Here is a 13,053-nt window from a genome sequence, read left to right on the forward strand (position 1 = left end):
CCTTTTTAATAACTTTATGGTTCATATGAAATGTCCCTAAGAACGTGGCCTAAAGACCTGGTGTCGCATGTCCCTTTGAGTAAAAGTCAAACATTGCCTGACAGGGCTTGGCTAAAACTAAATTATTTAATCTGGACAACTTGTGTACGACGCTGAGGTATTAAGGAGTGTTAATTTTAACAACACTGAAATAATTTATTAACTATTAAACCAATGTAAACTTCAAGCTTATTTATTATGTCATATAAATAAAATTAATATAAACTTGTTGCCCTAAATTAATTTCCTTTAAATGGGAAATATTAACAAGAATACGATGTAATACGAAAAAAAGACATTATAAATAGTGTAATTACCCTAGTTTATTTCAAATAATCCATATTACTGCTTCAGTCACATAAATTCCCATAAATAATGACACAAATGCCATAAGTTATACATTATTTCGAACAATAGTAGTCGGAGAGTGCAAGTATTTTTACAACTATAGATAAAATGTCAATATCTTCGGCCCTTAGTCTAGCCGCGGAAGAATTCTCATTATTTGTTCCGTGTAAATACATAGGTATAAAACAATACCGTATAAGGTGTTTCACTTCATCATATGTATACATTATATATATATATGGTGCTTTTCTGCTATTATGAACAATAATGTTTGATCAGCAAATCCAGATTGACCAGCTACCCAGCGGAAAAATTCTTAATTTTTTTAAATTGTAATTGACGTTACATAAACGTCATTGTGAAAACTAGTTAGTGCAATAATATAAAAAGCAAAAAAAGTTATCAATAAATAAAAAGTTCTACGTATTATGTAATTATTATATACCTATAAAAATATTAATTGATTTGAAAAACCATATCACGACTTTATTAATAATAGCAATTGATATATTTTTTTTAAATAAATTAATTTATTCTTATATGACAAAATATATTTCAAACAAAAGCAAAATTTTGTTTTCTTTCTACCCTCCAAATAGCTATCTCTGTATTGTTACTCTTTATAATTCTCATTGCGTTTTAAAATATTAAAATGTTAAGGATGTATCGACCTAAATGTAAATTTAAAGTAATGTAACTGTTTATTTCAGATAAAAAAAATCATTCTTAAATAATGAAAAGCTTATATAAGCATGTTAAGGAATTTCATTATAATTCTTATTAATTTTATTTTAACATTATCCTTGTAACAATTCCTGTGTGTCATTTTGAGTTATATTTAGCTTTTATTACATATATTTAGAGGTGACGTCAATTAAAATTGACACAAGTGTCCACTTCCGTCATTTCTAATTGATAAGAAATGTACACATTGTTAAGTCATTGCAAGTCTTCGGATAACAATATTTAGATAGAGCTACGTCACCAATGATTAGTCTTATTTGCCATTTAACGGACGGCGTCTCGTCAAAGTTGACAACATTAATATATGAAATAAAACACATATGTAGTTATTAATTTTCAGATATCTAAGAAAATAGAATTTTCTTAATTTTTTGCATTTATTAAATATTAGGCTCTCAACACACTGGTGTGGCATATTCTAAAGATATCGTTAAATTTTATCTACATGCTATATTGAACTAAAACCTTTATTTCAATATAAAAAACCGTTTATTTAGTAGTTATTGAAAGAGCATTAATGCAATCCATATATCCTACCCTCCTTACATACCTATTTTTGCTATACAGTACTAATCTATTCTTCGATATATTTCGTGGTATTATAGCAAAAAGTACCGGTTGCATATTTAAGTCAGTTTGTTTGCACTTCACGCCTGCGTCAAAGTGCTATGTGTGACGCAGTAAAGTCTTTAGCCCACATGTACGGCGACGCCGATAGGGTACCAGGAACCGTATATGGAGCGATCGTTACTGTGATGCGTTAGATAAAACTCATTCATGAGAACGCGGTACGGGTCACGTTCGTTATTTTTATAATATTCGCAATATTATAACTTAAATACAACATCATTGAGTGTCTTGCTTAGTATTTTGTAACTATTCAAATTTTGTAACACTTCTTGTTTACCTATTACATAAACTTTGTCTAATAACGTAATTGAGTTCGGAAAATGATCATACTACAGTGTATACGACTGTTGTTTAAAATGAAAATTAATTGAAGCATCCGTAGATTTAAACACTTGCATATATTTTATAAGAGCGAACAAAGCCCAGTTCTATAAAAATTACTTACGAGGTACAATACTGTAGTGAATTTAAGTCGTTGTGCAACGAACCGGTAGCAGCATCAGGTATTGAGATACTTATCACACATGTGGGCTGATGCAGCCTACTCAGGGAAGTTGTTCCTTTAACGTATAAAGGGATTATATTAAACTAGGTACAAACGCAGCTCCTACCAAGTATGTTCAGTTATATAAGCAAAATGTAGCCTTTATCTTACTGCGATGAAATATTTACTTTCATAGCAAAAACTAAAACTGATTTAGCCGTTTGATTCCGAAAACGCAACAAACATATGACGTTATTTACTATTATTTACTATTAGTATAGATTATATTAAGTAAAAAAACTCTTACACTGTATCTAAACCCCACACTGATGCTAAAAATCATTCTATTTTTGAATTTTTTATTCAAAAGCGATTGAAACAATAACTGAAAACATAAAGGGTGGTTAATTTAGGTCCGAAACTAGTTGTACATTTCATATAAATTCATGTACATTATGCAAGCGAGGCGTTGGCGTTTTATCACTCGCTTTGAACTTTCTCACACTATGCCTACGATTTGTCGCTGTCCGAGGAACAATATCTTGAAAAAGAGTTATAATTGTTTCTAAATATAGTATAAATTATTCAAATCCGACTTATAATAAAATATTCTTTTATATTTTATACATCATTGAAAAAATAATATGTTAAAGCGCATTAGTTAATACAAATAAATACCAGAGAAAATAAATTTCAACAATATTAAGGGAACTTAACGAAACACACATTCAAATAATGTATATTTAAATAATCTAGACTAAGTATTAAAAGCTTAAATACATTGTATTACCTCTTAAGAAAACGGTTTAAAATCATTTGAGTAACAAACAATGTTGATTTATTAAACTCTGATGAAATGTAAAAAGGCTTTTAAATGTCTTTCTGTTTATTTTAAGAAGATTTTATACCTTATATACAGAGTTACGTTCGTTGATATATAAATTATATATTATTTAAGATAAATGTAAATATCAACGAGTATAAAGTAAATTTTATAGTTGAAAGTTAATAAACACCTTCGATGCCCATGATTTATACATTGTCTAACCAGTTTGCATTGAAAGCTCAATATCTAAGTGAGCTTAGAACAAGCGCTTTATACATCATTTTTATTCATACATAACCAGCTATTATAAATAACTATTACAACTTTAAGTTTATACACGATATCAATATAATAATGCCATTTTATATACACTACAATTTTAATTGATATTGTTTCTTGCGAACATGACCTATTCGATGCTGTAGGTTGAATTTTATTCGTACAGATAAATAAATTATAAATTTATTTCATCAGTAAATAGTGAGCTCTATAAGTAATATGAAAATTTATATTTTAAGTAAAATTTCTGATATAAGTATGACATGACATAAAATATGCTACATGACAAATATTAAAAGAGACAATCTAGAATGACCCTTTCGGATTCATATTTTCGTATTAAATGGCAATAACATATATTGCAGGAGAGTTATAGTCCATTCATCACAGGGGACAAATCGAAAGCGCCCAGCCTCCTTTCATGTTGGCATATTCACTTTGTTATGCGAACAATCGTGCATATAATGCTGGAATGGCAATGAAAATAAATAGAAATCTTACCTCCAAGGATTTGTTGATTTCATACACGTGTTCATACTTCTTCTGAAATAGTGTGATGACTTTAAAACGTTACAAATGTATATTTATAAATCTTAGTGTATTTTTTATTCACTTAGAATTAAGTATACTAGAAAGCAATACAACATCCTCATGTGTTAAGTTTAAAATAAACGATTTTTCATAACTTAATAATAACAAGATCATTCAGGCTTAAAATGAATTTAATTTGTTATATCATTAATATAAGCAGAATTTATATAGCTCAGGTCATGTTTTTGTCATAATTCTAATTCGATCGACGTTTGAACGGCGTTGGACACACCGCGGTCACGAGCTGACAGTTACGCTGTAAAATGTAAGGTCAGTGTTGTTTAAGTAAGAACATATATCGCATAAATGAAATTTACTATAAGTGATGTTCTAAGAGATCTTTTGCAACTTGGCAATTGGTAAACTATGTATTATAAAGAAAACTTTAAAAATTAAGTTACTGATAAGAGAAAAAATATACTTATTTTATAACATAAATTATATTTTTCAATTGTCTTCTATCCGCAAAAGCATAAACAAAAATCAGAGGACTTTCAAAAAGCTAACACTAAAAATATACCTTAATTAATTACGGACACAAAATTAAAAGGCAATTTTATCAAATTGTAAGCTGTTTAGATACTTAGTAAATAAACATCTATGACACATCCGAGATCAAGTTGCATACATTTTAATAGTCCACCCTACCATTACCAAACGATATTTAGAGCCAATCAAATTAAATTCTGTCATAGAAGTACCGCATAATAAGACAATTTGCACCTCAAACAACATGCGGGTAAAAGTAACTAACATAGATGTCATATAATATATAGCGATATACATTAGCGATAGACCGCTATTCCGCAAACTATTTTATTGTAATAATATGTATGAGTTATTAAAATATAGCATTTCTGTAATGACATGTCTATTTAATTTTATGTGGTATGTTTTAGCTCTAAATTATCGAAGCTAAATCCTGGCACATCCTTATTTATTATGTTATAACTGCAAATAAGCCGCTTGAATGTCCATTTACATTTAATGATATTAATAAAATAGTTTTTAATATTATATATATATATTGTAATAGTTTGTGTTTTTACTTCATTAAAATTTCAATCTGATTTCCAAAAAAATATTTAAAAACTTGTATTTATAGAAAAATAATATATAATTCGGGTATTTTTTATATTAGCTTAAATATTTTAAGCCAAGAAGTATGCGTTGTCTGTGATGAATTATATGACCTTTAGAGGAGTACCAAATCTTACTCATAGAAGTACAGTGGGCGGGCGGCGTACAATTTCACGTCATTGTTATCGTCATCGCTCCACAAGGACGTTTGCAATATCTGACCCATAACTTTCTTAGTCACTGGCTCACTGAAAGCTTACACCTTATATAGCGGGCAAGTTAAACGTTACTCACCTATAAACGATATTTACAATTTTTGAACGCTAATCACAGATTAAAGATATACACAGATTAACGTAACAGAGAAGCTAAAATATGTAAAAAAACTAGTTTGAGATTATACACATTTTTTATAAACATTTTTATTCATAAACCGCAACTCCATAAATGACATCTATTATTTTATGCTTTGACAAACTTGTCAACGCATGGATAAGCTATTAGCATCACCTAACCTACGCTTTGATCGCATGCGCAGGCGCCGTTTAAGACATTTAATATTTCATAGAAGTGATTCATGAAATAAATATTGTCGGAGACACAGTCATGACCTCCGACTTGCGGATTTAAAAGTTCTTTACGTAACACTAGATCTCTTCTGTGATTTGCCGTGAGTGTTTAAAGATTACCGTTGAAGATCACCACGAGAGAGATTTAAAAGATATTTTTTTCATTAATGTATTTAATATTTTTTGCGAGTTTTAATAAAATCATTTGAAAGCTTTGCATTTGTGATATCAGGGAGTTATCGAGAGATGACTAAGCTTCCTTGTAATAAATTGTAAAATATATTCCTAATAAGACACTTTCCAAATTGACTCATCATTTTATTTGAACATTAATATACGAATTCTCTGTTATCTGATTTTTTAAACCCTACTATTATACATCCTTATAAAGCCCTTCTTGACTCATATCAATTTTATAAGCCAAAACCATAACATTCGTTTGGGCATAAGTGATTTTCGTTCCGATTCCCACGGCAAAGTCACCACTTAGCTATGACTATATTTGAATTCTTTAATTGAATCATCAACTCGAATATTTAATTGATTTTTTTTTTGGTACAAAATTATACCGTACTTAAACGGTACATTTTGATCAAAACACGCTATCAAGATGTACAAAAAATATTATTTAACAAACCATATATTTTTGTCTCGATAAATTACACAGTAAAGAACTTATTATTGCAATCATTTGAAAGATAACCTATTATTTCTATTCTATATCGCGTTATCTTAATGACACTGAATATCATAACATTTTAATGTGTTATATGCAACCCCTTATTAATAGCATTGCAACAGTAACACGAGACAGCGTGGGTTGTTTCCGTGAAAGTATGTCTAACTGATTGACTGGTACAACGGGCAACATATTCATATATGTAAAATATTAAAGACTCTTCGTTGATAGCAATAAAAGTTATATTAGATTGGATCATTCCAAAATTATCTCCGAGGCTAAGCTCGAACGTGATAACTAGGTTGTGACCCGGTGAATAAATGAAATAGTGTGAATGAAAATCTTGTAACATTGTTTGTTTAATGTATTACTGATTTGTTTGGTTCGGATTGTTTCATCGACTCTTCGAACTTCTACTAACAAGGTATGCAATACTAGATACACTAAATAAGTTTTATCTACAACCATTTTATGTTTTCCTCGTCAGTAACGATTAACCAGAAAAGTATTCATGCACGTAAATATATCATTTTAGATTATCAAAAAGGAATTTACTAAATTGTATGACAACAATAATTAATATATAATCCTTTTCATATTTTTACTCGTCTTTTGCTTACAAAATGCAATCCTCAAATAATCTATGCAAAATTTTGGAACTATAGGTTTTTAGGGAGGTGAAAAAAATCTCACCAAACAAACTTAACCAATTCTCTGATCATAATTGCATTAGAAATGTGTACCTATAGTTAGGGTGTCACAAATACAATTAGTTTAGAATTATTTTAAATGTTAGCCTATGGACGAGGGTTGTGAGTCCCGATTTCCTATATTTACTATTTAAGGATATAATATCAACGTATTTGAACACGTAAGTTCTAAAACAAATTAACAGTGGGTTAAGCTTTTTTTTTGGTGTAAGCATACATCAGCTTCTGGCCATAAAAAAATTTTGCTAAGAAACAAGTACATTTTTTATAACTAATATTTTATTTATATTATTTCTTTTGCACAAAAATCGTACCAAACATAAAAAGAAAAATACAATTTGAAAATGCGCAAGTTCTAATGCATTCTAAATGACTCACAATCATAATATTGACAGTATCAAAATTATTCTAATGTCACTTTTGTTTAAGGCCAGACGGAATCCTTTATAAACAATTAAACAAATTAGCTTTCACAACGCCAACACAGCAAACCACTCAAGACGACACTTATCTCAGTTACAATATGTAATTTATCACATAGATGATTTTAGGCGTTACACTTACCTAGTAAAGGAGAGAGTCTGCGGCCTTGTTATCGTTTCGCACTACATAAATCTATCTTTTCGTGTCATTTTTTTCATCCGACTCTCAGATATGCAAATATAGGTACCGCAAAGAGTACATCGACCTTGTGTGTCGGGTCGCCCACAGAGTATGAATCAAAAAGCAAAACTAGCGTACCAGATATCAATATAGTAGCTCGGAATGACCTAGTGATTTCCATAATAAACGTGGGTGGCAGTTCGCTATATTAACGCTTTGTGGCAGCCTAAATTTAATCAGCGTATGCAAGTGATGAGGGTCGACGTACAATTTGTGATTTAGTGATTAGATAATTTTATCAACCTTTATCCAATGTGTTTTTTTCCTTGCGACACGAAAAGATTCATTAATTATTATGCATTTAATGACGTACATTCGAGTAGCTGTTAATATTAATCGCAATTATCGAAGTTTATTTTTATTTTCGGATGACACCAATTAAGAAATCGATGGATATTATGTAAGAAAAAAGAAAAAAAATATATTCTATCAAAACAGTCAAAAAAATAGAGCAGAACTTTTTTTAAAGTTTTGAAATTAAAAAGTTTCAAATCAATTACACTCGACTGCTTTCAGTTTAATTTTCCTAATTCACACTTGAACATATCTTCTTTTACAAGAAATAGAATAACCCTCTAGGTTTGCCGTACAATAATAGATTGCTTAATTTACATCTTCTTATAAAACTATTACAACTGTAACTTATAACTTCAAGAGGTCATTTAAATGAAAATATTCTCAATACTTTTTCCCCTACTATTACAAAATAATTATTATATCACGCTAACCATTCAATGCAAAATTTATAAGAGACCTGCTCTAGTCATGCGACAGTAATATCTGTAAAATCTCTTATTAAAAATACCGAAATACTCAGTCATAATACTCAGTTATATATATTGTATTATGTCTATTATATATAAAAAATTAAATAATATTAACTCCTATATACAAGCTTTCGAGAAACAAAATATTGTAAAAATGACCACAATTTCTGTTAACTACGTCACTCAACCGAACTGTATTTCGCGTCTAAATTAACTTCAATATATATAAAGAAGATTTTCAAAGAATCTGCAAGAAACAGCCATGCTTGTGAAACATTCATAATTTTGGTAAAAATCAATCAAGTTGACGGATGGTTATCCAATTGCGTAACACAGGTGTACCGAGTCCCTTGTCACACTAAAGCACAATTTTTAATATCATTGCTTAATTCAATAAAGCAATACAAGCTAAACGAGTCGTAAACATTTATTGCTCACTAAAATTTTGTGTTGCCTCATGGTAGAGTCGCTATATTCTATCGAGCTAAGTTTCCATAACAATAGCAACGACGGGCATTGCATTGAGAGTTTTTATACAAAAGCATAATATAACTTTGCCTAGATTTAATAGACATTACACCTAAGTAACATGCAAAATAACTTCTATATCTAAATAAACTATTTGGCGGCATCTTCACTTTTAAATACTTGTATATGTCGAACATGTAGTAAGATCAAAATTTATTCAACATCTTTTTCTACTGCAAGAATTTTAGCCTATAAGGACATTAAAACCATTATATCCAAATGACAGATTTTTTGTCGTAACTGTGTAATTCTACTAAACATTATTTTAAGAACTAATAATTTCTTTGTTTATATTATAATAACAAGATATCTTTTTATTATAAGACTTGAAAATAAATTTTCTATACAACTGTTAATAATATTTATGGAATAAATAATTAAAATAAGAAGGTAAGCCTTATCTATGACGACACTACATAAAGAGCCGATGTCACAAAACTTTCTGAAGCACGTATTGTTTTAATTAAAGTTCAATGACCTGATGTAGGTATATATATTACAATTTGAAGCGATACATTTTTAAGCAGTGATCTAATTAAATGAATCACTACTTCACGTGTACAGGTATGGTTAGATAATTTTGGACCTACTTTAAAATATTTATATGAATTAAAATAACTAAAGGTTGTAAATCTTTGAAAAACAGATCTCATTTGTATGAAAATAAAACTCTTCATTATGTGCCTAATATATATTCCAGCTTATCTAAATACTGTGATAATAAATATCTAACAATACAAATTAATGAAACAAAAAAATATATGTTAAAGTAAATACGTGTAATCCCAGCTATGTTGTTAATCTATAGTGCGGAAGTCTGCTACACAGCCCTTCGCCCACGCATTGTATCCTGGACATAAGACAATTCTTGTTCTGCCCGGTCTCGCACTATGAATATTCTAAAAGATATGTTTAATATTTCTTTGTTGAATTGAACTTGGTAGTTGGACTTGATATATTATATTTTTTTAACAATATTACTAAAAATAGGACTTATTTTATAAATTTAAGAAAAGAGGCAATTGTCATTGATATTAAAACCATTTTATTTTCTAATATTTTGCTATAATTAATTACTTATTTGTCAAGCGTATGGTTCAGCAAAATATGGTAAATTTTTCATTTATAAATAAACTATTTAAATTTTATCTTACAAAAAGTATCAGATTGTGTTCGAATGAAGAATCTGATGTATTTTTGTCTCTAAGAGCCGTTTATTCTTTTGTTTGACAAAGCCTTTAACAGTATACATCAATGCGATTTTAATCGAGAATCATTAAATGCTCCGATCACTTGAAATTAATTTAATTTAGATATCTATAAACGAAATTTGATTTAAATACATTAACTTCTATACCTTATTTGTTTAAAAATTCCTAGCAGCTTTATAATTAATATTTGAAAATAATTTAAAAAATAAACAATATATTATATTCTTACTTATAATTGAATACCGATATTTAAAAATAAGACACATATACATACAAATACAGTAAATATATATTTATATTAATTTCAGCCTTCAATATTGACATGATACGAGAAAATCTTAGAAAACAATTAACAGATTACAATGATGTCGTGATGGCACAGAAGCATTGGTATTTGATTCGTGTGACGATCAGGAAACGGGAAATACAGGTAAGTTGAGTATTAAACGGTGGCTAAGATCATTAGCGTCCTGTCGTGTGAAGGCAGCTTTTTTACAGTGTACGTTTCGCTTTATATAATGTTTATGTTAGAAAGATACGTGTGAAACTAATAATTCTTGCATTATATTCTATATAAAAACTATAATGACGTTCTAAAATGCGAAATCGAATGTATCCCATTAGTTTTATCTCGGTAAATACTTCAGTAATAAACTTAAGAGTCTTAACACTTTATTTGTAACATTTAATAGTCAATTAACACAAAATTTTCATAATCTGCTTCATGTAATTATGATGGCGCTCACATAAGACTTTAGCGGAGGTAAAGGGGACATCCTACTGTTCATGTAATAAACCATTGTATGTTTTATTACATGACTTGTAATATAAGATATATGGTTTCCTTTAATATAATATTTAACCGGAAAATAACCTACATTACGAAATACCAGATATATTTAGACATATGACAGGTGACATTTTTTAATTATCACATACATATGTTTATTTACTAAAAATTTGACAGCTGACATTTTAAAGAATTAAAAAAAAATCTATTACCAAAAAGGTCTGAGCTGCATTTTTGTTTTTTTTTTTTAATCCGGCTTAAAAATCTTCGTAGATATAAATATTAACTACCATGTCAAGGTCGGTGAGAAGCCGTGAGAGCGATGCACCATATTAAAACCATTTTAATTAGTCTGTCCAGTTATTCCGGTTAAATTAAACAATGATTAGAATAATCACTGCACTTTTCTATTCAAATGAGTCTTTGTCGTTTTGTTATTGCACAATGTTTTCAATGTGTTCCCTGTATACTCAGACGTTTTACAATTCCATTTGAACGATCGATGAACGATTAATGCCGCATCACTATTTCGACAACCATCCAGCTCTTGTTCTATTTTTAAAAATCTATTACGTCACATGAATATAAAAAATAGTTTTGACAGAATTGACAATTCATAATGTTCACATACAGTAACGGCATTTCCTCTCTAACGAATACCTTCGTCTCGTTCAGCGAATGCCACCGTTAGTCATCAAAGTTTTGTAAGGTCGTATGTAATTTTTAAGTTTCTTAACATAAATCAAACGCTAATTCAAAATAGAAGGTTCCTGACGTTTTGTAATATTCTGTCTGATTGTTATTTGTGAATGATCCGAAAACATTTTGAGCGGCATTCCTTTATTATATTTTTTTATATTAGTATTCTATAACATTTCTTGGGAAGTTGTATAAGGAAAATATGGAATATTACTATGATGTCCGCTAATGAATTTTAATTTTTTCACTGGCTTCGATGTGTTTCTCGATTGTAAATAATTTTTATTTAATTAATCAGTATTTAAGATAATAAACCTCGCCCCAATAAAACAGTTCTATGTAAACGCGGATTTCAATGAATCGACATATCTTAGGGTTTTCACCGACCTGTATTTCGCTGAAATATAACGTCAGTATCCAATATTCCCATGATATCAGTTGTATGCATATAAATTAAAATAACCTTAGATTTTAATTAGCTTTGCGTGATACAGTTAAGAAAGCCCGGTGTGTTGTTTTTTTTTTGTTTAAAAATATATATTTTTTTATAGAGTCCCGCTTCTATTTTTCCTGACATAATTACGATAAACGATTTTCTTGTATAGATATAAGCCTCAATTTCAAAATACAGAATTATATGAAAGTAACTGTTATTTTTTTTTATATAATATATTAATATTATTAACGGAATTTTTATTAACGGAACCGTAGTTTTATAATTATAAACGGTTCATTTGTAAATAAGAACACTTTGTCTTCTTTATTATTGTGGGAAACAAGTGCTGTCATTTAATGTACTGGCTTAGAAATATAATTTTAAATCTGAGTTTCTATACTCTACTTTATTATCATGATCAATATCCGGTTTTATAAAACAATAACTTTGTGTTTTTTAACCGTGACTCAAGAATTATAGTAAATATTATTTAATTAACATGTTGACCATATTTTAAAATTTGTCTTAAAAAAATTTAATCAATTTCAAAAATTTTTTAACTCACTTGTACTTTTTTTTTGTGAATTATTTAAATATGTTGTTTTCTTATTTATTATCCATAAATATAATAGCTATAATTGATTTGTTGAATTTCTGTAGATTTCAAGAATTTTTTTAGTTATATAAGTGTTAAATTTTACTAATTATTTATCATAATTGCTGGTGAATTCTCACTTTAATTTTAATGAATATCATAATTTCACCCCGCTTTATATAAAACATAAATTAATAAACCGTAATAACCAGACATTAACTCACCACGGCCGTAAATAATATGTAAAGTAAATAAAATGTTCTAGCAACACTTGCTTCTGAACATTATCAGACGCAATCTTCTATGTTTAAAGCGAAATTTTCAACACACTGTGTGTAATAGGCGAAGGGCTTATTTAAAGCGACCAATCATATGAGATTATTTA

This window comes from Danaus plexippus, chromosome 14 (assembly GCF_018135715.1).
Source record: "Danaus plexippus chromosome 14, MEX_DaPlex, whole genome shotgun sequence".
Lineage (NCBI taxonomy): Eukaryota > Metazoa > Arthropoda > Insecta > Lepidoptera > Nymphalidae > Danaus > Danaus plexippus.